The 27,376-nt window shown below is 45.5% G+C and overlaps 1 protein-coding gene and 2 long non-coding RNA genes across 3 annotated transcripts in view; all 3 read left to right on the top strand.

Annotated features, from left to right (window-relative positions):
- The window catches only part of tctn1 (tectonic family member 1), a 1,200,810-nt gene that overhangs the window by 566,443 nt on the left and 606,991 nt on the right, over positions 1-27,376 (top strand). The window lies entirely within an intron of this gene.
- Positions 1-27,376, top strand: part of LOC119129586 — a 539,655-nt gene that overhangs the window by 221,873 nt on the left and 290,406 nt on the right. The gene's annotated exons all lie outside the window — the stretch shown is intronic.
- LOC119129573 lies at positions 5,681-12,123 on the top strand. Its single transcript, XR_005099269.1, has 3 exons — positions 5,681-5,860; positions 8,860-8,862; positions 12,114-12,123. It is a non-coding gene; the product is annotated as an uncharacterized LOC119129573 (long non-coding RNA).

Raw genomic sequence — 27,376 nt, 5'->3', positions numbered from 1 at the left:
AAGCAAGGAGAGAACTGGCAGTGAGCATTGAGGGCAAACGCCTGGAGGTTCAACAAGCCCCGAAGTACCTCGGCGTGCGTCTGGATCGGACCCTATCCTTCAAACAACACCTTGAAGATATGAAGGCAAAGGTGACATCCAGGGTTGCACTGATCCACCGTGTTAGGGTGTTGCTCACTCTAACTTATTTTGCAAGAACCACACGGGAGACAAGTCCTTTTAAACACCTGCAGGTGGAGAGTCCATTCGTCGCTGTGCGTACAGCGATGATCGAATGAGGTCTGACTCAGGCCTCTTGCAGGACCATTTTTATTGAGAGAAACAGAGTGGGGGTGAGAGTGGGGGTGAGAGTGGACAGGATGGGGTTGAAGCCCCTGGCCTGCTGATCAAAGCATAGCAGGGGGTCTTTTACGACGTCGTGTAAACAAAGCAACACTGATTGTTTCCTCTGCAGCTAGTCAATCAATTCAAAAGATCTTAGCACTTTGTTCTACTACTTTTGTTCAGACAGGACAAGCTAGGTTAATTATTACAGGTTACGTTCCAACATAATCATACGATCAAGATAATCTGTAAACCCTAACATATCCCTTCTGTTTTATCATATGATTATGTCAACCCCGATCAATCAAACGTAAGTAAGAAAATACAATGACAGCAATAATTTCCAGTGAAGATGAGGTTTTTCCCTCAATACTTCAGTCCAAATTTAGTGTGTGACTGAAAAACCTGCCGCAAGATTAATGCAGGAAAAGAGTCACACAGTCCCTCTGCCTTAGGCGACCAGAATGTTATCAATAACAACAGTTCAAGATAAAAATTGCTCGTGATTGTTCAGCCGTTTGGGGCTTGGCACGCCCACTGGTGGAGGGCGAGCACAATTCTCACCCCCTTCGCAGCTCTGCTCCGTCCGGGGAGAACTCAGGGTGGACTACCTGGCCACCAAGGGGGAAGAGGATTATTCTGCCTCTGTTTGAACTGGGGGCGGGGACGCTGTCGATGGCGGATCTGGTTCCTTGCAGGAACCCTTCACTGGGGCGCACTGGGACAGATGATACCACGTATCTCCTTTACCGGCCAGCCGGACGGCATGTGAGATGCGCTCCACCAATTTATAGGGTCCAGTCCACGCAGGCTCCGTCCCCCTCCTTCTTGGGACCTTCAGCCAGAACGTTGGGGTGATCTGGACCTCGGTCTTTGCTTCCGTATCCGCAGTAGTTTACTGAGCAAATCCCTATCTGGATCCGCCACCGAAAGAGCAGCAGCACGTCCGGAAAAACAGCACCTTTTCTGCAACCTTTGCATTAGTCATTTGAGATGTTTCTTCTGCTCCTCTCATCACTGTGTGTTGAATTCTTACATGTCCTGTTAAGACTCCAAAAACAATTACCGTTTTCTTCCATGTATAATGCGCCCCCATGTATAATACGCACCCTAAAAATGGCATGTCAATGCTGGAAAAAAGCCTGTACCCATGTATAATACGCACCCAAATCTTGACTTTTTTTTTTTTTTTTTTTAATTTTTTTTATTATTATTTTTTTTAAAGTCCCAATGATCGTCACACACGCGTCTGGGTGTGGTGAAATTTGTCCTCTGCATTTGACCCATCCCCGTGTGATTTTGATCCATCCCCTGGGGGAGAGGGGAGCAGTGAGCAGCAGCGGCGCCGCGCTCGGGAATCATCTGGTGATCTAACCTCCCAATTCCAACCCTTAATGCTGAGTGCCAAGCAGGGAGGCAATGGGTCCCATTTTTATAGTCTTTGGTATGACCCGGCCGGGTTACTTAAGTCCGTAAACATAAAATTATTTCAGAAAAAAGATCATCTTTGGGAACAACCGGATGTTATTCTGCCGGTCAGTATCACTGCGCATGCAGTAGCAAACTCGATAGCGAAGAAATATGTGAGACTCTCAACGGGATCACCAATATTTGAGTGATGTTCCAGTTATTTATCACAATTATTTATTATTATAATAATAATATATATGATATATATAATAATTATTTATTTATTATTCACAATTGTCATGGTGATCTTTCTGGTGATTTCTTAACTAGGCTGGATGTATTTTTTTTTGTTGGCGTTGATTTCTCCGACTGCCCGGAAAGGCACCACCGCGATCAGTTAGGTTAAAATGAAAAGAGAGGAAAGTGACGTTGTAAAGAACCATCCGTGACAAGATTTTCTTCAAAAATTGTTGTACCATGATTTTCTTCACAAAAAAAAATAAATAAAAAAAAATAAAAAAATTGTACCCATGTTTAATGCGCACCCCATATTTTAGGACAATAAATTAGTTACATTTTGCGCATTATACATGGGAAAAAACGGTACTTACCTATGTTTCCCTTCCATATCGATCCGTAGATTAACTCGAAACATTAACGGAGCAGCCTATTTTGACATGAAATAGCCTGGTGCGTATAGCAGCTATCGTTATAGCATTAGCCATCCGCAAAATCCCATGAGCCTCAGTTCGCAATCTCCCATGAGCCTCAGCAAAGTGTAAACAATCGCGTTTCTCAAACGATCTCCTATAAAATGATCGGAACTGACTAAAGTTCGATCTAACACATTGGTACTGCTTACCTATGTTTCCCTTCCATATCAATCCGTAAATTTACTCGAAACATCAACGGAGCAGCCTATTTTGAAATGAAATAGCCTCGCGGGTACAACAGCTATTCGGTGACGCCCCCTGACTACAGTTGCCGTAATGTTGGGAAGCGACCTTGTAATTTACTAGTCGTACTAAAACGTACTGAAACATTTTGGCAGAGCACTGTGTACAACCAGTATGGATCAACAAATTCATCAATTGATCCATATATAAGGCGCTCTGCATTATAAGGCGCACTGTGTTTTTTTTAGTAAAATGTAAGTTTTTAGGTGCGCCTAATAGTGCGGAAAATATGGTACTCAAAATCACTCTTTCTTCAAAGTCGCTCTACTAATTTTCGATAGTAGTCTCCAACAACTTCAACCATTCAACCTGTATTTTTCTTTCATTCAGGCAATCAGTCATCAATGCTCATTTGCATCTCACACACAGTCTCCAAAAAGGAGTCTTTCCATCACATTGGTCCCAATTTATCCAAGCCCCCCACACAACATTCATGTACCATTTTCAACTCAAGGTTCCCGATAGAACAATCCACCAATCCAAAAAAACTCAACACAAAAAAAACTGCTGGCAAATTACCGTGTTTTTCCATGCATAATGCGCAAAATTTAACTAATTTATTGTCCTAAAATCTGGGGTGCGCATTATGCATGGGTACAACAATTTTTGAAGAAAATCTCCCTCGAAATAAAACTTGAAATCACACCTTTCTTCTTGTTTGTTGTCAATCGCGCATCGCATTCAGCCATCCTGCCCAACACACTTAGTCAGTAAAATTCATAATTGACGACACATCGTTTGATGCGATGGTGCAATCCTTGATGGTGTGTTATTGTCAAATATTGTTTGTTTTTTAATCTCCATCGCAGACCGGATATCATACGGAGGCCGCCATGACAGTATGCGCAGAACGGATGCACAAGACACGTCAGCTACGTATATAAAGAGCGAGAGTTCAGTTCTCTACCTATTAGTTTCAATTCACAGTTTAATTCGCAGTTTCAATCAGCAAATAACAAAATGCGTATTACAGGTAATATGTTATTTCACAACACTTTGCCTTGTTCCTTTCTTCTCTGCTGTTCACTTCAAACACGCTCCATACGAACACAATGCTCTCGTATCAGACGCTTGCTCGATCACCTGCTCGTTTGCTGTCACAATGTACCCTACACAAATCCGAAACATTTCTTCGCTATCGAGTTTGCTAGCGCATGCGCAGTGATACTGACCGGCAGAATAACATCCGGTTGTTCCCAAAGATGATCTTTTTTCTGAAATAATTTTACGTTTCCGGACTTAAGAGTCAAAATTTGGGTGCGTATTATACATGGGTACAGGCTTTTTTTCCAGCATCGACATGCCATTTCTAGGGTGCGTATTATGCACGGAAAAACACGGTAATCAGAATTTTTTCTTTGTTTTTAAATTTAAAGAACTCAATCTCTCAGATTTAGCTCGCATATAGAAGTTTGTATAATCTTATAACACAACCAATCAATTATTTCTATTAAATGTAGCATTACAATGTCTCTGTATTAGCTTGAGCGGTCAAAGGGGAGGAAGCTTGTCATGCTGAAAATGTGACTTTTCCTCTGCCTCTTCCTCCGCCCTTTGATTGGTTTTGTTTTACACGACGACACTCTTTTGACCAGTGTCCACATTTCCCACAGTTCCAAGAGTTGTCAGAATCTGATGGGGGTTTTGAATTATATGGCGGCCTGCGACCTTGTTGGCCTCTACCTCTTCCTCTGCCCCGCTGGGACCCATGGAAGAAGACTGTTGCATCTTCATCTAGGTCGTCATCATCATCATTGTCTAGATGAAATACATCAGAACTTTTGCCTCTTTTGATCACTTTTTCAGCATGTCTGGCCCATTGCATAGTTGTTGTCACACTTGCAATATCTACTTCCACCAAATGTTTCCTCACCCAGTTGCCTATTTCGGGCGGAAATTAGTGAGGAGCGCATTTTTAAGCTCTTGCTGATAAGCACTCTCAGCTGCATCATTGACGGCATGCCACTATGCACCCTGAATTCTTTTTCAAATCTTAAGCAAAAATCACCAGTATCTTCCCCAGGCGTCTGTTTTATTCCTGCCAAATTCCATTGTGCTGCATACTCCCCTCCCAATTGATTTCCCTCAACGGGATAGGGAAAAGGCCCTTGATTATTTCGACCTGTATAAGTTCCTCTAACCTTTGCCCAGTCTTTTCCCAAAGAAGACATTGCAGCTTCTCCTGCTTCATGCCCATTCAGTCTATAGGAATGTATGATTCCAGCCATGTCTTCTGCCCATTTATCTGGGTCTTCAGCAACAGGGGTAACCCCTTCAACTGCTTTTCTTGCCTCTTCCAAAGTCCATGGCCGAAAAACATACGTATGTGGAGGTTGGCCTTCCCCTACAATAGGGTTTGGCACCTGTATCATTGGGCACACATCAACATTGTCTAAATTTTGGGAAAATCTAGCAGCAGTGGTCAAACCTCTTGTTTGTACAGGACTTCTAATAATGTGACCCTGACTTTTTTTTCAGTTATATGGGGGAGGGTGCAGGTCTGTTAAACTTGGATACAAGTTTTGCGTACGAGCGGAAGGCCCCTTTTGCTCCTCTGCTTGAGCTGCACCTCCAGCTGCGGCTGGAGCCGTGGCCGGGACAGTACGCCTGCGGCCTCATTGTCTTCCGGCCTGACAAACATAGTCGCAGCCTCATCGCTTTTCATCTTTCTATCTTTTGTCTTTTGGATTTGTTCTCTTCTCTCTTGTGAAGCTTTCAACCACATTCTAGCACAATTCAACTCTCTCTCTTTTCTTTTCTTTTTCAGTCCCTTTGAATTCCTATCCACACTCTCCTCCAAAACATCAACCACTATCTTCCACACTTCAACTTATAACTTCCCTTCTACTCCATACTTTTTCTTCCACTTTGGCATGTATTGCATACAATTAAGAAATCTACTCGCCATGTACTTCACATCTCCTTCAAGAGCTAGAGATTTACTGTTTTTGTTTCCCATCTTAATTTGGTATTTTTTAGGTTTATACAATTTTTTTTCAAAAATTTTTTTTTTCTTTCTTTGAGGATCCTCAATGCAGGTTTAAATTGACCTTTCAACAAATTACTAGCCTGTGTTATTGCCGTGGATCAATGCTAGAACTGCCATCTAGTCAATTTATCCTACCAGTCACTCTCTCAACCACACAAACTCCAGCGCTTTTTATTTTTCGGTCTATCCAGGATGGGTGTAAAACCCTCCCAAACAGCTTGGAAAAACGGACAAAAAAAAGAATCTACGCCCTTCTTCAATTAGGAACAAGAAACTCTGTTTTTTCTTAGCCCGTTCCTTCCACTGGGACTTGAACCCAAGCTGTTATTTGGCCGGAAAAACGTACAAAGAAAAATCTACGCTCCTCTTTGATTAACAAAAAAGAAGCTCCGTGTTTCTTAGCACGTTCCTTCCACTGGGACTCTAACCCAAGCCAGATCCCTCAGCTTGGAAAAACAGACAAAGAAGAATCTACGCACTTCTTCGATGAACAAAAAAGAAGCTCTGCTTTTCTTAGCCTGTTTCTTCCCCTGGGACTTGAACCCAAGCTATATCCCGTGCACCTTTAAATTATTTTTTTTTTACGTGTAACTTTAGGGCTTTAACTTGTCCCCTGGTTCGTTGCACTGCCGGATCTCGTCAATCCACCTCTGTCAGACGAAGGCAGACCTAAGATGCTGGCCCAGCGAAGAAATTCTCTTCCCAGTACTTTCTTTTCCAGGTCCTCCTAAAGGACGCTGGCTTGTCGACAATGCAGCACGTCATGCTCCGTCAGCCAGATGGCGGGTATGAGGGATCCGGGTCACGGCACCAAAATGTTAGGGTGGTGCTCACTCTAACTTATTTTGCAAGAACCACACGGGAGACAAGTAAGTCCTTTTAGACATCTGCAGGTGGAGAGTCCATTCGTCGCTGTGCGTACAGCGATGATCGAATGAGGTCTGACTCAGGCCTCTTGCAGGAGCATTTTTATTGAGAGAAACAGAGTGGGGGTGAGAGTGGACAGGATGGGGTTGAAGCCCCTGGCCTGCTGATCAAAGCATAGCAGGGGGTCTTTTACGTCGTTGTGTAAACAAAGCAACACTGATTGCTTCCTCTGCAGCTAGTCAATCAGTTCAAAAGATCTTAGCACTTTGTTCTACGACTTTTGTTAAGACAGGACAAGCTAGGTTAATTATTACAGGTTACGTTCCAACATAATCATACGATCAAGATAATCTGTAAACCCTAACACGCCGCCTTGCTGGAACAACGTGGGGAGCCTCTGGTAAGATCTTGCGGATATCAACCCAAGCGCTGGTCTTCTCTGCAGCAGAGTACTGCGCTCCAGTTTGGAACAGAAGCCCCCATGCCAAAAAGGTGGATGTGGCAATTAACAACGCCCTCCGAACTATAACAAGATGCCTGAAACCCACCCCTGTGTACCTCCTGCCTGTCCTTGCGGGAATAGCGACGGCCAACCTTCGTCGAGAGGCTGCCACCCTCGTTCTCGCCAGGAAGGCAAAAAATAACAACTGGCACATCCTGCACAACACTACAACAACTCCAGCTCCACCAAGCAGACTCAAGGCACGCCACCCCTACAGCATGGCAGCACAAGAGATGCTCAATTCCATCCCTGAAGACATCTCCAGAGATGCCTGGCTGGCAGAAGCTTGGAAGCAGGAGTGGGAGGCAGCTGGTCCCTCTCTCATGCACCGTTATATCTGGGAACCAGGAGACGGCGCCATAGGAGGAGACGAACTACCTCGCCAGCAGTGGACCACACTGAACCGCTTAAGAACTGGTGTTGGGCACTTCAACACGTCTATGCGGCAGTGGGGACTGGCGGACAGTGCGGCATGCGAGTGCGGAGACCCCGAGCAGACAGCCGACCACATCATCAACACCTGCCCCCTATATAGACCAGCCTCGGAGGCCGGCCTCTTTGACCTGGGACCAGAGATGCTGGCGTGGCTCCACGACACCAAGTTGGAGCTCTGACGTTACACGAGAGAGAGAGAGCCAACTACAGGGAGCTTCGTATCAACATTACCTGACGGGTATTTACTCAAACCCTTTCAAAAATGGAATTCTCAACATCATAAAGTCCATGAAGACCTCCAACTCAGCTGGTGAGGATGAGATTAACAGCAGAATTTTAAAATCTATAGCAAATGTAATTGCTGACCACTGTCTCAACCTCTCCCTATCCACAGGCATTGTTCCCGAAAGGACAAAAATTGCAAAAATCATCCCTATATACATATCTGGTGACAAAAATGATAAGACCAATTACCGGCCCATAGCTATACTACCCACCCTCTCCAAAATATTGGAGAGAATCGTCTAAAATAGATTAATCAATTACCTCAACAAACTAAACATATTAACATCATCCCAATACGGTTTCAGGAAGAAACACACCACCTGTATGGCTATCCTGGATCTACTTGAAAAGGTTAACGACACCTTAGAACAAGGGGACTATGGTATTGGTGTATTTCTGGACCTATCAAAGGCCTTTGACACCATTGATTGGAACATACTCCTAGATAAATTGAATCATTATGGCAGGGGTGTCCAAACTTTTTGCAAGGAGGGCCAGATTTAATAAAGTGAAGGGGCCCGGGGGCCAATAGTTTTTTCAGACATTTTTTAACGACAAAAATTTCATGCAAATACACACTGTTATAAAACAAATTTCATTGTCACAATTGTCTTTATTTTTCAAATGACAAAATAACCAATTCTGCCATTCAGGCAGATGTGAACAACTCTAAAAACACAAATTCTGCCTTTCATTCATATCTGAAGAGTCAGATAACATTGAACAAACTGTTTGAAATACCTTACATTTACATGAGTTTAAAATTATTTTTGCCTCATGAACATTTTAAACGGGAGTTATAAGTAATGCAAATTTGTCTGTTATTATTAAAACTTAAAACAAGTGAGTTTTGCTCTTGTCATTTACAATATCTTTCAGAAAGTAATAGTTTGTGTCATGTCTACAGGTTTATAACATCAACAGTATTAACATGGCCACTTCGTAATATTTAATATTAAGTAATATTTAATTTTGATTTACTTTTGACTCACAGCCCCGCGTGAAGAATCGCTGTTGTGATGCCATTTCAGCTTGGAGCTGCTTCACTTTATCAGCGCGGTTACTCCCTGTTAGCTTGTCGTATGTGTCAGCATGTTTAGTCTACTAGTGTCTCTTTAGGTTGAAATCCTTAAACAAGGTAACCGTTTATTTAGAAATTAGACAAACACAATTGCCTTGATTTTCAGCGAGGAAGTATTGTAATTCCCATTTCTCTTGAAAGCGACGGCCCTCAATGTCAACTGTCCTCGTTTTCTTTGCAGTCGCCATGGCAGAAATGAGCGGCGAGGGGTGGTGCTGCCACCCTTTGGTAATAGGAGGAATTACAGGTTCAAGTTTCGTTTTTTTTTTTTTTTTATTCAGTTTGACAGTGCAGGCGGTCCATAAATAATACATTATAAGACCGAAGCTGCGGGCCATATGAAATCTGATCGGGGGCCGGATTTGGACATGCCTGCATTATGGGATCCGTGGCTTAGCTCTTAACTGGTTCAAAAGTTATCATACACAGAGACAACAATATGTCAGCATTAATAACACTAAGTCGCCACAGAAATGCATCAAGTGTGGGGTCCCACAAGGCTCTATTCTTGGCCCGTTGCTCTTCATCATCTATATAAACGACTTGTTTAATTCCTCTAAAACTCTCCATAAAATAATTTTTGCAGATGACACCAACCTGTTTATATCACACAATAATATTTATGAACTTCACGACCTTCTCAACAAGGAACTACAGAGGGTGAACTCTTGGTTTAAAGTAAATAAACTTTCCCTCAACATTGGTAAAACCAATTATATGCTATTCCACAAAAAACAATTAAAAATGGAAAATCCTATCACTAAAATAAAAATAGACGGTGAAGAGATCAAAAGGGTCCACTCTACCAAATTCCTCAGGGTCCACATAGATGACTGTTTAAATGCCAAAAGTCACATAGACTACCTAGCTCATAAACTGTCAAAATGCGTTGGTCTTTTTTTCAAGCTGCGGCACCTGCTGCCATGCTCATCCCTTCTCACTTTATACAAAACTTTATTTGAACCACATCTTAACTATTGTAATATTATTTGGTGCAACACCTATCCCAGCCATATCAAGAAACTGGAAATATTACAGAAAAAGGTCATTCGCGCCATCTCCTGGACATAACCAAACTCACCCACCCGTCACCTGTTTGCCCGTTATCGTATCCTTCGACTCAACGATTTCAATTACTATCACAACGCTTGTGCAATGTATCAAGTCATCTCAGACTCTAACCACAGATTAAAACAGCTCATTCCCATCTGTGTTCCCCAGCACACCCACAATACTATACACAAAAACCCCATTGTAGGTAGAAAACGCAAATTAATGAGAACCAGTATGAGTGTGGTGTGCCGGGGACCACAGATTTGGAATGAGCTGAGCGACAGCCTCAAAATATCTCAAATCTGTCTCCATATTCAAACATCAACTAAAACATCAACGGTTGAACTCTTACACATAATTATACTTTATGGGATCACAAACTGTATGTTAAATGTATATTATGTTAGGTTAAGTGTACGTTTTCATGTTAGTGTTAAGTTAGGTTATGTTAAATGTCCATTGCGTTACACGCAGCATGTTAAATGTATGTAAATGTCATGTATGTAAATGTCCTATGTGTATGTCTATTATAATGATAGCTCACCAACAACTAACTCTACACAGAAGGCTACTACCATAACCTTTAGTTAGCTTCCTCAGGAGACCTATTCACATGCCTAAAATGATATGTCCAGCAAGCTGTATACATGATCTGTGTGTGTGTGTGAGTGTGTGTGTGTGTATGTGTGAATAAACGTAACTAAAAAAAATGAAAGTCCTCAGGCTCCCCAACAATAGCGGTAGCAGTTTGCATTATTTTATTGCAATGTTTTTCCTTATTCAGATTTGTTTCAAGACTACAGTTACAGTTGGACTTCACTTTGATGGTTAATGCAGTTGCAATTTTGTTGTTTTATCGCAGTAGATTGGTTTATTTACATTTCAAAAACCAAAAGCCATTCATTTACAAATGTGATTGCACTTTAGTTTACATATTTAAATGTTCAGATATTAAGATGTGATAGACAGTTTTTGCATGATTTGAATGAGGCAAAATAACATGCTTTTTCTCTCGAATTTATTGTTATAATCATTTGTTTCAGATGTACTGTAATTATTTTCTGTATGAAAATTAAATTTGGTGTTCAAAAAGTCTTCTTTCAAACTTGAGTCTTGAAAAAGAGGGGGTCGTTTTATAATCAGGGTCATCTTATGTAAGGGCCAATACGGTAATATGTTATGATTGACAGTGTCAAAGGCAGGACTAAGATCAAGTAATAATAGTACTGATGAAGTATTTGAGTCCATACCTAAGAGGAGATCTTTAGTTACTTTAGCAAGGGTTGTCTCAGTATAGTGGACAGCTCTAAAACCAGACTGAAAAGGTTCAAATCGATTGTTAGCAAACATATAATAATTTAGTTGTTGCGCTACGTCTTTTTCGAGTATTTTTGCAATGAACGGGAGATTTAGAACCGGCCTATAATTACTAAGACAGTCCGGGTGGAGGTTTGGTCGCTTGAGTAATGGTTTAATAATAGTGGTCTTAAAGGTTGTTAGCACACTGGCAGAGGAGACGGACAAATTAATTCTATTTAAGACGGACGGTCCTAAAATAATTTTTGGTGATAATATATTTTTTAAGGTTTAACAAACATGCCAAGACTAATTACTCAATATCACAACAAGATGTCAATTTCCACAGTAGGCATAGGGATACCACAGAGCAAAGCAGTTTTAACATACGTGAACATAAAAACAAACAATTATAACAACAATAATAATAATGATGCAAATGAACAAAAGATATATACAAGATAAGATAAGATAAAATAAGATAATCCTTTATTATTCCCTCAATGGGGAAACTCCTGTGTTAGCAGCAGTACACTTAACATATACACACACACGCATGCGGGGAAGGGGCTAAGAGATTTAAAAAAAGTAAAAGATATATATAATTAAAAAATATGGACAGTATATACACAATACACAATATGCGGTGGAGATAAAAAAATATTAGATAAAAAATTGTGCAAAGGAAGAAAAACAGTGCAAAAAAAGCAGGTAAAAAGAGTGTGAGGTAGACAGATATTGCACATATGATTGCACATATGGTTATTGCACGTTATTATTGCATGTTATTATTGTCCGTTAGCTACAGTGATCGGCCTGGTTATACAGTCTGATGGCAGCAGGGAGGCAGGACCTGCGATGCCTCTCGGTGGTGCATCATGGGTGACGAAGCCGGTCACTGATGGAGCTCTCCAGGGCTCTGACAGTCTCATGAAGGGGGTGGGAGACATTGTCCATGATGGAGGACAGCTTAGCCACCATCTTCCTCTCCCCCACCACCTCCACCCGGTCCAGACTGCAGCCCAGGACAGAGCCGGCTTTCTTCACCACCTTGTCCAGCCTCTTCCTCTCCGCTGCAATGATGCCGCTGCTCCAGCAGACCACCCCATAAAAAATGGCGGACGCCACCACAGAGTCGTAGAAGGTCCTCAGGAGGCCGTCCCTCACTCCGAAGGACCTCAGTCTGCGCAGCAGGTGGAGTCTGCTTTGCCCCTTCTTGTATAGGGCCTGAGTGTTAACAGTCCAGTCCAGTTTATTGTTCAGGTGAACACCCAGGTACTTGTAAGAGTCCACAATCTCTATGTCCGTTCCCTGGATGTTCACCGGCGAGGGGGGGACTTTGCGCCGGTGGAAGTCCGCCACCAGCTCCTTTGTTTTTCCAGAGTTAATCTGGAGGCGGTTCCGCCGGCACCAGTCCACGAATCTGTGATTCAGTTCTCGGTACTCGTTGTTAATGAGACCGACGATGGTGGAGTCGTCCGAGAACTTCTGGAGGTGGCAGGTTGATGTGTGGTGGGTGAAGTCAGCTGTGTAGATGGTGAAGAGGAGGGGGGCCAGGACGGTCCCCTGTGGAGCTCCTGTGCTGCAGACCACCGTGTCAGACACACGGCCTCCTGTCCTCACAAACTGTGGTCTGTTTGTGAGGAAGTCCAGGACCCATGATGTCAGCTGCTGGCAGGCTCCAGCATGCTGCAGTTTGTTCCCCAGCAGTTCTGGCTGGATGGTGTTGAAGGCACTGGAGAAATCATAAAACATGATCCTCACAGTGCTTCCAGCCCGCTCCAGGTGGGCCAGGGACCTCTGCATGAGGAAGATGACGGCGTCCTCAACCCCGATGCTCGGCCGGTAGGCGAACTGCAAGGGGTCGGCGGAAGAGCTCACCAGGGGGCGCAGGTAATGGAGGACCAGCCTCTCCAGGGTCTTCGCCAGGTGGGATGTCAGGGCCACCGGCCGGTAGTGGTTGAAGTCGCTGGGGCGAGATGACTTGGGCACCGGTACCACGCAGGACGTCTTCCACAGCTGTGGTACCCTGTGCAGCCTCAGGCTCATGTTGAATATATGCTCCACGATCCTGCACAGTTGCCCGGAGCAGGATCTGAGCAGCCTGGAGGTGATGCCATCTGGACCCGTCGCCTTCTTCACCTTGAGCCTGGCCAGTCCTCTCTCCACCTGGGCTGTGGAGAGCACCATGCTGGGTGGGGTGGGGGGGTTGCAGGGGGGGTGGTTGGTGGGTTCGGTGGAGTTGAGAGTGGGCTGGGGGGTTTTGGAGGGGGAGTAGCAGGGGGCGGGGTTGAGGTGAGAGTCCTCGGAGCAGAAGAGGTTCCAGTCGGGGGATGTATATGCCTCCTTAAGGTTGGCATAAAAAAGGTCCAATGTTTTATTTCCTCTGGTACTGCAGGTGACATATTGGCTGAAAGTTGGAAGTGTGGATGAAGGAGAGGCATGATTGAAGTCCCCGGTAATAAGGAGGAGGGCATGTGGATGCTGTGTTTGCAGCCTGCTTACACTGCTGTGCAGGACATCGCGGGCTGCGTCGGCATTAGCATTAGGGGGAACGTACGCAATTATCGCGATAACGTGCGAGAGTTCCCGCGGCAGGTAGTGTGGCCTCATGCTAACGGCTAGCAGCTCAATGTCCGCGCTGCAGAGTTGCTCTTTGATAGTGATGTGCCCAGGGTTACACCATCTATCGTTCACAAACACAGCAAGCCCCCCTCCTTTCCTCTTACCGCTGTCTCGTGTCCTGTCTGCCCTTATCAGGTTAAATCCGTCCAGAGCGACGGCAGAGTCCGGTGTTTGCTCCGTTAGGCAGGTCTCCTTGAACAGCAGCATGCTGCATTCCCGGTATTCCCGTTGGTGCCGTGCCAGCGCCGTTAGCTCATCCATCTTATTACAGATGGATCTCACATTCCCGGTGATGATGGTGGGGAGTGTGGGCTTGAAGCGGCGTTTCTTTTTCCGGCACATAACACCCGAGCGTTGTCCTCTTTTCCTCCTCTTCAGCTCGGGGGAAACATCGGGCTTGTAGCCGGTTAGCTTCCCTTGGCTACAGAGGGCTAACAACTTACCACGGGTGTAAACAATGGAGCGTTTACTCCCTGTTTCGGTGGTTGCTGGGGTGATGAACCAGGTGAAAAATAGGAAAAATAAAAGGGCCAGCCTCACTGTTTTAGCAAACATGTTTCTGTCCGGTAGAAAAAGAAAACACAGGACTGAGAAAAAAAAGATAGTCCAAAAAAAACCCATATAAAACGAGACAATATACAGACGAGTCGACGGAGCTGCTGCAAACGTGTCGCCACTACCGCGGCGCCATCTTTAATCTTTAACATGCAGACAAAAGACATACGACAAAAAACAGATGAAAAACCGAGATGCACCGACATTGGAATGCATAAGAGTCAATGGTGAAAAAATTTGCTCTATTAATAGATGATAGTTGAAAGTTCCAAATATACAACATCCAGAAAAGAAGGGTTCGAATTCTGACAGTAAGGGAGTGAGGTGGCTTCCAATGAGTGGCAACCATTTTCTTGGCCGCTGTCAGTCCAGCAAAAACTATACGCATCTTGGATTGGGAAATACTAAGAGTTGACAAATAGTTCAAAAGCAAAACACGCACATCAACAGGTACAGTTTCAAATCAGACAACTTAGATGCAATGCTAGCCCACAGCTGTTCAACAGGAGGACATTCCCAAAACATCTGAATAAATGTGCCCTGAGCCTTCAGAGAACACACTTTACAAAAAGAGTCAGTTGTGACTAAGTTTAACTGGCAGAAGATATCCATCCATTTTCTGTACCGCTTGTCCCCATTGGGGTCGAGGGCGTGCTGGAGCCTATCCCAGCAGTCATCGAGCAGTAGGCGGGGGACACCCTGAGCCGGTTACCAGCTGATCGCAGGGCACACAGAGACGAAAAACCATCCGCACTCTATGGGCAATTTGGAGTGCTCAATCAGCCTACCATGCATGTTTTTGGGATGTGGGAGGAAAGCGGAGTGCCCGGAGAAAACCCACGCAGGCACGGGAAGAACATGCAAACTCCACACAGGGAGGGCCAGAAGTAGAATTGAACCCGCACCCTCCGAATTGTGAGGCGGACATGTTAACCAGTGCGCTACCGAGCCGCCTGGCGTAAGATATATTCTATACAAATAATTAAAATGAATTTGCTGGGGGTCTGGATTATGTGACATCACAAATGCTGGACCACACATTATCCCAATCAAAATCTTGAGTCAAACTTGGACAGTCCCTCATCCAGGCCCCCTCTGTCGGAAGCGAGAGAGTGCCCGTTACCAGGAAAAAAATATATAATTTGGAAACCATACCGGTTGTTTTAGCATGTTTGGCAAGATTATCCTTAAATTGATGACTATAACTTATAACTTATTAAGCGCCAACCTAGGCAAATAAAAGAAAAAAGAGGAACCTGGCAGATTGAACGCATCCTTAAGATCACTAAAAGAGAGCAGTTCAGAGTTATTATAAATGTCTTTCAGACAGCGAATGCCTCTCTCCTCCCACTGAGGTCTTCCACCAATCAGAAGGGCTTTGTTGTTGAAAATAGGAGAAAGTACCGTAAATTCCGGACTATAAGCCGCACCGGACTATAAGCCGCACCAGCTAAAATTGGGGGATATTTTAGTTTTTTTCTTATATAAGCCGCACCGTACTATAAACCGCACGTGCACACGCGTTTTTTTACAAAGAAAGACCATTCACAGAAAGCCTTTTTAAAGTTTTAATAACATACTTTAACATGTCTTTCTAAACATTGCCTGTGACGCAGCTGTAGTACCGCAACAACACGGAAGTGTGCACGCGAGTTATTAACAAAGAAAGACTGGACACAGAAAGCTTTTTTAAAGTTTTAATAACATACCTTAACATTTCTTTCCAAACACTGCCCGTGACGCGGCAGTAATACCGCAGCAACACGGAAGTAACACAAGACTAATAGGGCTGGATTAAAAAAAACATACCCGGTAAAAGTCACTGAGACGCGGCGGTAACACAGCAGCAACACGGTAGTACAGCACCAACAGGGCTCGTTAAAAAACATACCAGTAAAAGTAAAAAAAGAGCTTCATCGTCTTCATCTTCCTCCTGTGCACTGAAACCGTCGAAGTCTTCCTCCTCAGCGTCCGATTGGAATAGCGTTAGATATCCTTCGCCTCACACTTTCTCAGTCTCTCTTTCGTCGTCGCTTTTATGCATTTCTTCGAGTGCGATGAGGGTCTGTTCATGCTAATTTTATTAATGCACGAAGCGCTAAATTACATTAAACTAGCGAGCGACACGTATGGCTCCAGAGTAGACGGGACCACGAAATAAAGAAAAGGGTGACGCAACACAATGTCATCAACATCGACTGCCTTTAGCTTAAAAGCGGCTTCATATGCATTTCTTTTGTCCCCCATAATGACGGTTTGTGTATAAAAGCTTCCTTTCAGTAATGTCCGTCTTGATCTCGTTCTCTCTTCTTTGTGTGAATTATACGCCACTATTCGCCTATCAAAACACAAACTAGCACGTCTTCTTCGGCGCATTATCTCTTCTTCGTCTGTCTCGCTCTTGCTTCCTGCTAGAGCGCCCCCTGGAGGCTGTAAAAATCCATAAATACGACGCGCCGCGCCGCCATTTAAGCTCTATTTCCCTCTTTGACAGCCAAATCGATTGCTTTTAACTTAAAACTGCATCAAATGCATTTCTTCGTGTGTTTTCCATGATGAGGGTGTGTGCGTGATCCGCGAAATGTTCAAAACACAAACTAGCACGTCTTCTTCGGCGCATTATCTCTTCTTCGTCTGTCTCGCTCTTGCTTCCTGCTAGAGCGCCCCCTGGAGGCCGTAAAAATCCATAAATACGCCGCGCCGCCATTTAAGCCTCAGGGTTCAAAGTAACCTTCTGAATAAAATGCATTAAAAGTTCACGTTCATTACAACTTGTTTTTGGTGAGCAAAATGACAGAAGAATTGAATTTAAATGCTGATTGATTGGATCTTTAATACAATGCAGATGGTCCAAACAGCGCCACTGCTTTGTGTAATCTCTGAGTCACATGGCAGAGTAAGAGAAAGGGTTTCGAGCCCTTTGACGCAGGTCACCTAGTGTGCATTCCTACTAAAGCTCATAATAGTCACAAGCAACACAGCCAGAATAAGCAGCAGCCATAGTAGTGTTTCAAAATAGTATTTTTGTGTTTGTGTTTTTCTTCAAGATACCGCAGTGTATAAAAGTGATCAAGTCATCACAAAAATCACGAAAAAAATCCTTATATAAGCCGCACCTGACTATAAGCCGCAGGGTTCAAAATTTTGGAAAAAAGTCGCGGCTTATAGTCCGGAATTTACGGTATGTGCCACTTGCAAGAAAGATGACAATGGGTTTCAGCTGATCTTCACTTTAGCACAAGATGAGACAGGATGGGGCAAAAACATAGCTGACATTGTCTTTCAGACATGCACAATTGTTTTCTAACATGAGCCAGGAGACAGAGGAGTGTGGACCAAGCCAGGAGAGCAGGCGTCTAAGCACACCAAGCAAGTTTAATATTGGGAACGGCTAGTCCGCCATCCTCCCCCCTCTGCAAAGCTTCTGCACTGTCTGCTACTGGCTTAGGAGGTGACAGAAAAAAGACTGGGGGTGGGGCGAGATAGGTTCTTTGTACTTCCACCCACTCCCTTTGAACATGTGTAGAATATTAGATCTATAATAGATGGTTTTTAGTTTTTTTTCCTCCTTTCCCGTGAATTTAAACATTTTATGTTTGTATGTTCAATAAACCAATAAACCAACCAACCAACCAACCAATGTACACTAAAGTCCGAGAGAATTGAGGGGAGGCGTCCAGGAGGCATCCTGATGAGGTCCCTGAGCCACCTCATCTGGCTCCTCTCAACGTGGAGGAGCAGCGGCTCTACTCCGAGTCTCTCCCGGATGACAAAGATTCTCATCCTATCCCTAAGGGAGAGCCCGGACACCCTGCGGAGTAAACTCATTTCGGCCGCTTGTATCCGGGATCTCGTTCTTTCGGTCACGACCCATAGCGCGTGACCATAGGTGAGGGTAGGAGCGTAAATCGACAGGTAAATTGAGAGCTTTGCCTTTTGGCTCAGCTCTCTCTTCACCACAACGGACCGGTACAGAGTCCGCATTACTGCCGACCCTGCATCGATCCGCCTGTCGATCTCACGCTCCATCCTGCCCTCACTCGTGAACAAGACCCCAAGATACATGAACTCCTCCACTTGGGGCAGGATCTCATCCCCGATCCGGAGAGGGCATTGCACCCTTTTCCGACCGAGGACTATGGACTCAGATTTGGAGGTGCTGACTCTCATCCTGACTGCTCAAGTGAGAGCTGGAGATCACGGTTTGAAGAAGCCATCAACACCACGTCGTCTGCAAAAAGCAGAGATGCAATGCTGAGGTCTGAAGAAATGGGGTCGAAATACAAAAAGTCCTGCCTAGCTACAAAAACAGATATTCTCAAACCTCATTGAATAAAGTACAGAAGTAGACAAGTATATTCACATATTAAATCAATAAAAGAAACATTTTAATCATATAATTATACCTACACACCAAATCAATAAAGAAGACATAACGAGACGTTTTTGATATGTGGTAATGACAAAGTTTTTATAACTTTATGATCTGATATGTATTTCTGTGCACTTTGAAATAAATGTGTTTGATATATTGCCTGAATAGCTTAATGACCCTTAAGGAACTGTTTAATTCATGCCTGATGTTTTTCTAAATCACTGACACTGCCGAAGCCGCCTAAAAATGTTCTGTACTTGATTATATGTATCTTATGTTTTGATTAATGCTAGATGTGACATCATATGTTGCCTAATGCTAGACGCCAGCTTTGGATTACTACTGAACGTTCTGGACAGAGGGAAATGTTTTGCCTAACAACGAAAAGATAAGGTTGGAAGCATGATTAAACTAAGAATGTGATGAAGTAAGCGAGTACATGGAGTGTACAAACGAACAAATGCATGGTAAGTGGTGAGTAAGATTTTTGCATAGCCAGGGAACATTAACAAATTGATATCACACCCAAAAGTTCACATAATTCCGTACAAAATGACAAAATTGAAAGGATGATGAATGGATGGTGTGCAACGGTGGGTGAAGTGGATGTATGTGCAAGAGTGGTTTACAGGAAGGACACTTGGAGATAAAACCGGTAGAGGTGCCAGAGGGAGAGCGGCAGGAGGAAAACAACCAAGAACCCGGCCAAAGGCGATCGCCAAGGCCGAAAGACGGGATGGAAAACAACAGCCCCCACACATACCGAATCGCCCATAATCAGCACCCACCCCCACGGAACCAGGTCTCACCGAACCACCCACTCCCATGGACTCAAACTCTCCTGCGAACTTGCCACACTCATCACCCATCAAACTCGGCCCACACTGGCATGTGCAACTGAATATAAGCTGACCAAAGAACCTTGAACGTTGCCTTTTCTAAATGGAGACTTTCTGCTACTTCACTGGTTCTTCTATATCAAACAAATTATTTTAGGTGTATTTACCTGACATGTTTCGGCGGGTTCTTCCGCCTTCATCAGAGTGTCACTGATGTGGTTGTGACGCGTCTTTATCACCTGATGGATGAAGGCGTGGCTCACCTGTCAGATTTGACAGGTGAGTCACGCCCTCTGCTGTCAGTTCACCTCTCCAAAATGCTGGTCCAGGTTGTAGAGAGCATGTAGGCTCCCTCGTCCCTGTTGATGGTCCTCGGGCCCCGCTTGTGGATCTCAATGGCCTCCCTGATCCAACGCTGATGTTTGTTTTCTTCAGCAGAGGGCGTGACTCACCTGTCAAATCTGACAGGTGAGCCACGCCTTCATCCATCAGCTGATAAAGACGTGTCACAACCACATCAGTGACACTCTGATGAAGGCGGAAGAACCCGCCGAAACATGTCAGGTAAATACACCTAAAATAATTTGTTTGATATAGAAGAACCAGTGAAGTAATTGAAAAGGAAAAACAAGATGAACTTAGTACAACTGAGACTTTCTGCTCTTGAGCATGGTCGCACGAAAGGCCCAGCGCTGTATTGTATCTTTCCTGAAAACAGAGCTTTCTTAACAAGAATTGTGATTGAACTCAACCAACCTGTGTAAGTCTAAATTTTGTTTCGGTGTCTTCGCCCTTTCCTAAAACTGAAGAAATAAAACGAGCACGCAGTGAGTTAATTGGATAACAGGTGATTGGCTATGGCTTTTGCCGTGAGGCGCGGATAGCGCGCTTCCCAAATTGTGGATCAAATCCAACAGGTCCCTAAACCGGACACCCTCAACGCCTCAGCTGCGCCTAAAAATTCTGTCCATAAATGTTATGAACAGAATCGGGGACAAAGGGCAGCCTTGGTGGAGTCCAACCCTCACTGGGAACGAATTCAACTTACTACCGGAAATGCGGACCAAACTCTGGCATCGATGATGCAGGGACCGAACTTCCCTTATCAGTTGGTTCAGCACCCCATACTCACGAAGCAACCTCCACAGAACTTCCCGAGGGACACGGTTGGACGCCTTCTCCAAGTCCACAAAACAGATGTGGACTGGTTGAGCGAACGCCCATGCACCCTCGAGGATCCTGCCAAGGGTATAGAGCTGGTCAACTGTTCCACGGCCAGGACGAAAACCACACTGCTCCTCCCGAATCCGAGGTTCGACCTCCTGACGGACCCTCCTCTCCAGCACCACTGAATAGACCTTACCAGGGAGGCTGAGGAGTGTAATTCCTCCGTAGTTGGAACAGACCTCCGGTCCCTCCTCTTAAAGAGGGGAACCACTGCCCCAGTCTGCCAATCCATAGGCACCATCCCCAATGTCCACGCAATGTTGTAGAGGTGTGTCAGCCAGGACATCCCCACAACATAGAGCCTTTAAGAACTCCAGGCGGATCTCATCCACCCCCGAGGCCTTGCCTCTGAGGAGTTTTTTAATACCTCAGTGACTTCGACCCCAGAGATTGGATGGTCCACCTCAGAGTCTCCAGGCCCTGCTTCCACAATGGAAGGCGTGTCGGTGGAATTGAGGAGGTCTTCGAAGTACAGTGATCCCTCGCTACTAAGCGTTTCGTTTATCGCGGCTTGACTACATTGCGGATTTTTTTTCCAAGTTAAAAAAACATTTAAAAGTCAAAATAAAACTTCTAAATTGAGGGAACGTGTGCCTAACCTTTAGAATAGAATAGATCTTTATTGTCATTGTCACACATGTACAATGAAATTTAAAAAGTGCCAACCGATCAGTGCATGAAATAAAAAATAAATAGAATAAAAAGATAAAAAAATACAAGCTAAAAACCCACAGAAGAACATACACAGACATAATTATTTTCTTTTAGCGGCATTCAATGTGACTACCGCTGTAGGGTAAAAACTGTTGGCGAATCTGCTAGTCCTTGACCTAATTGATCTGTAGCGTCTGCCTGATCGCAACAGTTCGAAAAGGGAGTGGCCAGGGTGGGAAGTGTCCTTCAGAATGTTCTGTGTTTTTTTGAGACAGCGGGTTCTGTGTCGGTCTTCCAGTGTGGGGAGAGGGCAGCCAATGATCTTCTGTGCTGTGTTGATGACCCCTTGGAGCTTTTTCCTCTGAGCAGCAGTGCAGCTGGAGTACCAAACACATACAGTACGTTAAAGTGCTTTCTATGGAGCAGCGATAGAAGGACACCAGCAGTCTTTGTGTAATGCTGTGCCTCCTCAGCACCCTTAGGAAGTAGAGTCTCTGCTGGGCCTTTTTAAGCATCTCAGAGGTGTTCACGCCCCAGGTGAAGTCCTCCTCGATGTGGACTCCCAGGTAGCGGAAGGAGGACACCCTCTCCACACAGACCCCGTTGATGATAACTGGTGGAATGTCCGTTTTATTTTTCCTCCTAAAATCAATGACCAGTTCTTGGGTTTTAGCCGTGTTTAGGAGCAGATTGTTCTCTCCGCACCACTCCGATAGCTGCACCACTTCGTCCCTGTAGGCAGACTCATCCCCCTTTGAGATGAGCCCCACCACGGTTGTGTCATTCGCAAATTTCACGATGGTGTTGCTGCGGTGGGCGGGGGTGCATGTATGTGTGTAGAGCGTGTAAAGCAGTGGGCTCGGTACGCAGCCCTGTGGGGAGCCGGTACCAAGACTGAGAGGTGTGGATGTATGACGGCCCACTCTCACCCTCTGGCTGCGACCCGTCAGGAAGCTCTTAATCCACCTGCAAGTATTATTTAGGACAATGTAGTATTGCTCCAAATGTTCGTTTACATTCCTTTAGAAGTCCGTTTTTGCGTGTAAGCACGATTGCGAATTAGCATCTTTCCGCTAACTCGTTAGCCTGCCCAGTACTTCTTGTTGGTGACCGTACTTCGCGGATTTCAATTATCGCGGGTGGTTTTTGGAACCAATTATCCGCGATAAACAAGGGATTACTGTATTCTCCCCAACGACTCACAACGTCCCGAGTCGAGGTCAGCAGCACGCCATCTCCACTATAAACAGTTGATGGTGCCCTGCTTTCCCCTCCTGAGACGCCGGATGGTGGACCAGAATTCCCTCGAAGCCGTCTGGAAGTCATTTTCCTTGACCTCGCCAAACTCCTCCCATGCCCGGGTTTTTGCCTCAGCAACCGCCGAAGCCACGTTCAGCTTGGCCGTCGGGTACCTGTCGGTAGCCTCCGGAGTCCCACAGGCCAGAACGGCCCGATAGGACTCCTTCTTCAGCTTGACGGCATCCCTTACCGCCGGTGTCCACCAGCGGGTTCGTGGGTTGCCGGCACAACAGGCACCGACCACGGCCACAGCTCTGGTCGGCTGCCTCAACAATGGAGGCACGGAACATGGTCCACTCGGATTCAATGTCCCGTGCCTCCTCCGGGACGTGGGAAAAGCTCTGCCGGAGGTGGGAGTCGAAAGTCTTCGTGACAGGGGCCTCTGACAGACGTTCCCAGCAGACCCTCACAGTACATTTGGCTCTGCCAGGTCGGACCGGCATCTTCCCCCACCATCGGAGCCAAATAACCACCAGGTGGTTATCAATTGACAGCTCCGCCCCTCTCTTCACCCGAGTGTCCAAAACATGTGGCCCCAAATCCAATGGGGGGGCCATTCCTCCCAATCACGCCGCTCCAGGTCTCATTGTCATTGCCCACGTGAGCATTGAAGTCACCCAGTAGAATAGGGGTGTCCAAACTACGGCCCGCGGGCCAACTGCGGCCTGCGGTCCAGTTTTTATTGGCCCGCAGCAAATTCTGAAAACATAATTGAATGTGGCCCGCACAACAGCTTGAGCACTTCTCAGTTTCCACACTAGATGGAGCCCGCCACACAAAGCGCTTGACGTCCGATTAGCCCCCCCCTCCCCCCCTCGGAAGAGAAGCGAACGCGCAGCGTTTGATTTGACGTCACACTAGCCCCCCCCCGGGAGAGAAGCGAACGCGCTGCGCTTGATTTGACGTCACACTAGGCCCCCCCCCCCCCCGGGAGAGAAGCGAACGCGCTGCGCTTGACGTCCGATTCGCCCCCCCGGAAGAGAAGGGAACGCGCAGCGTTGGACGTCCCACTAGCACCCGCCCCCCCCCGGAAGAGAAGGCAACGCGCAGCGTTGGACGTCCCACTAGCCCCCCCCCCCGGAAAAGCAGGGAATGCGCAGCGTTGGACGTCCCACTAGCACCCCCCCCCCCCCCGGGAGAGAAGCAACAACAAAAATTGGCCCACGGGCCCCTTCACGTTACTAAATATGGCCCTCCTTGCAAAAAGTTTGGACACCCCTACAGTAGAACGATGGAGTCCCCAGAAGGAGCACTCTCCAGCATTCCTCCAAGGACCCCAATAAGTGTGGGCATTCTGAGCTGCCGTTTGGTGCATAGACACAAACGACAGTCAGGACCCGTCCCCCCACCCAAAGACGGAGGGAGGCTACCCTCTCGTTCACCGGGGTGAACCCCAATGTGCAGGTGCCCAGCCGGGGGGCCAGAAGTATGCTCACACCTGCTCGACGCCTCTCACCGTGGGCAACTCCAGAGTGTAAGAGAATCCAGCCCCTCTCAAGAGGGCTTGTACCAGAGCCCAAACTGTGTGTGGAGGCAAGTCCAACTATGTCTAGTCGGAACTTTTCTGCCTCGCACACCAGCTCGGGCTCCTTTCCAGCCAGAGAGGTGACATTCCATGTCCCAAGAGCCAGCTTCTGTAGCCGGGGGTTGGACCGCCAAGGTCCCTGTCTTTGGCTGCCACCCATCTTACACTGCACCCGACCCCTTAACCCCCTCCCACAGGTGGTGAGCCCATGGTAAGGGGGACCCACATTTCCTTTTCGGGCTGTGCCCGGCCGGGCCCTATGGGCGAAGGCCCGGTCACCAGCCACTCGCCTTCGAGCCCCACCTCCAGGCCTGGCTCCAGAGGGGGGCCCCGGTGACCCGCGTCCGGGCGAGGGAAAACTAAGTCCAATTTTCTTAATCGTCATAAGGGGTTTTGTGAGCTGTGCTTTGTCTGGCCCCTCACCTAGGACCCTTTTGGCATGGGTGACCCTACCAGGGGCATGAAGCCCCAGACAACATGGCTCCTCGGATCATTGGGACACGTAAACCCCTCTACCACGATAAGGTGATGACTCATGGAGGTCCTGAGTGTTGTGGAATTTAAATTTGAAACTTTCCATAATATCTTCTGTTATTTTGTCGCTTATGTCTTCCTCTCGAAGTCTTCCGCTCGAAGTCTTTTATATTGCTGAGTTGCCTTAGCCTTTTCCTCCTCCCCCATGCAAAAAACATTGGGCAGGTCCACTTTGGCAGAAAAGTTCTTGTTTGCCTCAACCCACTCTACTGTATGTCTACAATCACGCAGAACACACTCTTCATCCGTGTCCTATATAAAAGAGAGAAATATATAAGGAAAAAAAGTATTTCTGTAAACATAGTAACTGCTGTATCACCAGTACCTGACCATTAAATGCTGCAAAAAGCATACCCCTCTCCACTGCTGTGTTCACACCAGCAGCTAAATAGCAATGCAAGTCCCCAACCTGTGCCTGAGCATTACTTTGCCTTTTAGTGCAGGTTACCCTCTTTGGCTTGCCAAAGGATTTTAACTGCACCATTTCGGACAACACTCCCTCTTTGAGTTGCTCTTCTTTAGCAGTATCTGTACAAAACAGAGCAGAAGTGTTCACATTGTGTGAATGCTAACCTACTTCATAATGTAATATTGCTGTACTGAATGCATTCCTCTAACTCACATTGAACATTTTGCACTTTCTGTTACTACTTATATTTGGTGGAGTGCTTCCTTTGGACGTGTCTGGCCAAGTTTCTCTTCCAACATGCATTTGACCTTTCTCAGTGTTGCTTTTTGACCTTTAGTCTCTTTGGCAGTATCAGAATAAAACTCCATAGGAGACAGGATGTGTGTGTCTCCCGGGGATTGGCGAGTGGATGTTTGAATTGATTGAGCGCTATCTTGTTCCACAAGAACAGTCAGGGCTGGAGATGGGGATACTGTAGTGTGATGCAGACTCATTTCTGGCTTTGCAGTAGATGAGGTTGGTGCTTTTTCTTTTGCGTGGAGCAAGCCTTCAAGTGTACATCCATTTCTAATAATGGTTTTGTCATACAGGAAAATGAAAATGTCCATCTCTACAATTCAAGTTGATTTTTTTGGGATTAAAAGACAAATGAGTTATATGACACAAATGCATGCATGTGTGTGTATCTTTAATTAAAGATGTAATGACATTACCTCCATATGTAATGGCATTTTTATGTGTACACCCAAATACCGCTGTAGCACTGACGGCAGGTTTGGTTTATAGATGCCTTTGGGATAGAGGAGGCAGTGAAACAAACTGCAGCATGTTGTGCAGTGTTTCACCACGGGCTTTCCAACAAAGAAAAAATGTAATGGTGCATCTAAGAAGAACAGAGAATATGTTACGTGTTTAAATTACAGTACAATGACTTTTTCATTTCTGTACCGCCTGTTTACATCTACTTTCAAAGGGGATTTATATGTGATAACTACATCATTAACACTTTCAGTGTTGTATATATTTTAAGTACCCACAGAGCTAAATGAAAAGTCGCTACAGTTATTAGTGGTCACTATTGACCAAACAAAAAAAAAAATCCACAATACTTAGTGAGAAAGTCACTGATTTGTCCACTACGGTCGCCATTCGCGCTCAAATAGCTTGATTATATAGTATATATAAATTTATAGGAGCAATACTGGTGAACAACAAGAGAAACTATGCATTTAAATTTGCAGTGCACAATAATATTAGCAACCCACCGCATGCGTTAAACTTCTGAAACCATCAAGTTTGTTGAAAGCAGCTGTAGGCGTTGTCTTCTTCGTTTTGGTCTTGTCCTTCATCGACGATTACTATTTCAACCCCACAGTGGAGACTCCACTGGAACCGACCTCACAGTGGAGCGTCCAGTCGCCTCTCAACTTTTCTCCGGGTTGGCCATACTTTTGTTTTTAACCTTCTCCTCCGTGGAGGTGGCCCATGCCCCTTCCGTTTTATTTTTTTTTTTTTAGCCCAGCATCTCTAGGATAGCAAATATTGTTGCATTGATCAGCCAATTGGTCTTAGTAATTTTCTTGGTTGGGATACATATTAATGCTGTGTTGACATCATTCAGTAATGATTCTCATGGCATTTATTTCTTTAGCCTTGGCAAGCAGTTCCTCCAGTACTTCACTCTCAGGTCAATCACTCTTGTGTTGAGCTGTTCTGCTTCAGGGGGCTTGGAACCCACTCTCAATGCTTGGATTAGGGTTAGGTGGGTGGGGTGATGGCAAAACCACCGCACGAGTGACCTTGTGTCCTAGTTCCCCCTTTCTGTTGCATTTTTGTACCTCAGATGAAGGACATTGTGACACATCTATCTTCAACAGCGATAGCAACTTCCTCGTGCTGATGTTTGAACACCGAGTCCGAGGTTATGCCCTGTGTGGATATGGAGTTCTGAAGAGTCCATGCCTCCCAATTTCTGTGCATGTATTATCGCTCACTGGGGTTAGAACTGCAGTAGCACTCCATCGGTACCTTGCTTTCCAAAGTCAAATTGGTCTTAAACACGCACGTGCATGCACACGCGTATTGGTCTGCTCTTGCATAACAGGCGGATACACTAATTATACAGTAAGGAAGCAC

The sequence above is a fragment of the Syngnathus acus genome, chromosome 10 (assembly GCF_901709675.1).
Source record: "Syngnathus acus chromosome 10, fSynAcu1.2, whole genome shotgun sequence".
In the NCBI taxonomy this organism is placed as follows: domain Eukaryota; kingdom Metazoa; phylum Chordata; class Actinopteri; order Syngnathiformes; family Syngnathidae; genus Syngnathus; species Syngnathus acus.
This window is presented reverse-complemented; position numbering and strand designations above follow the sequence as displayed.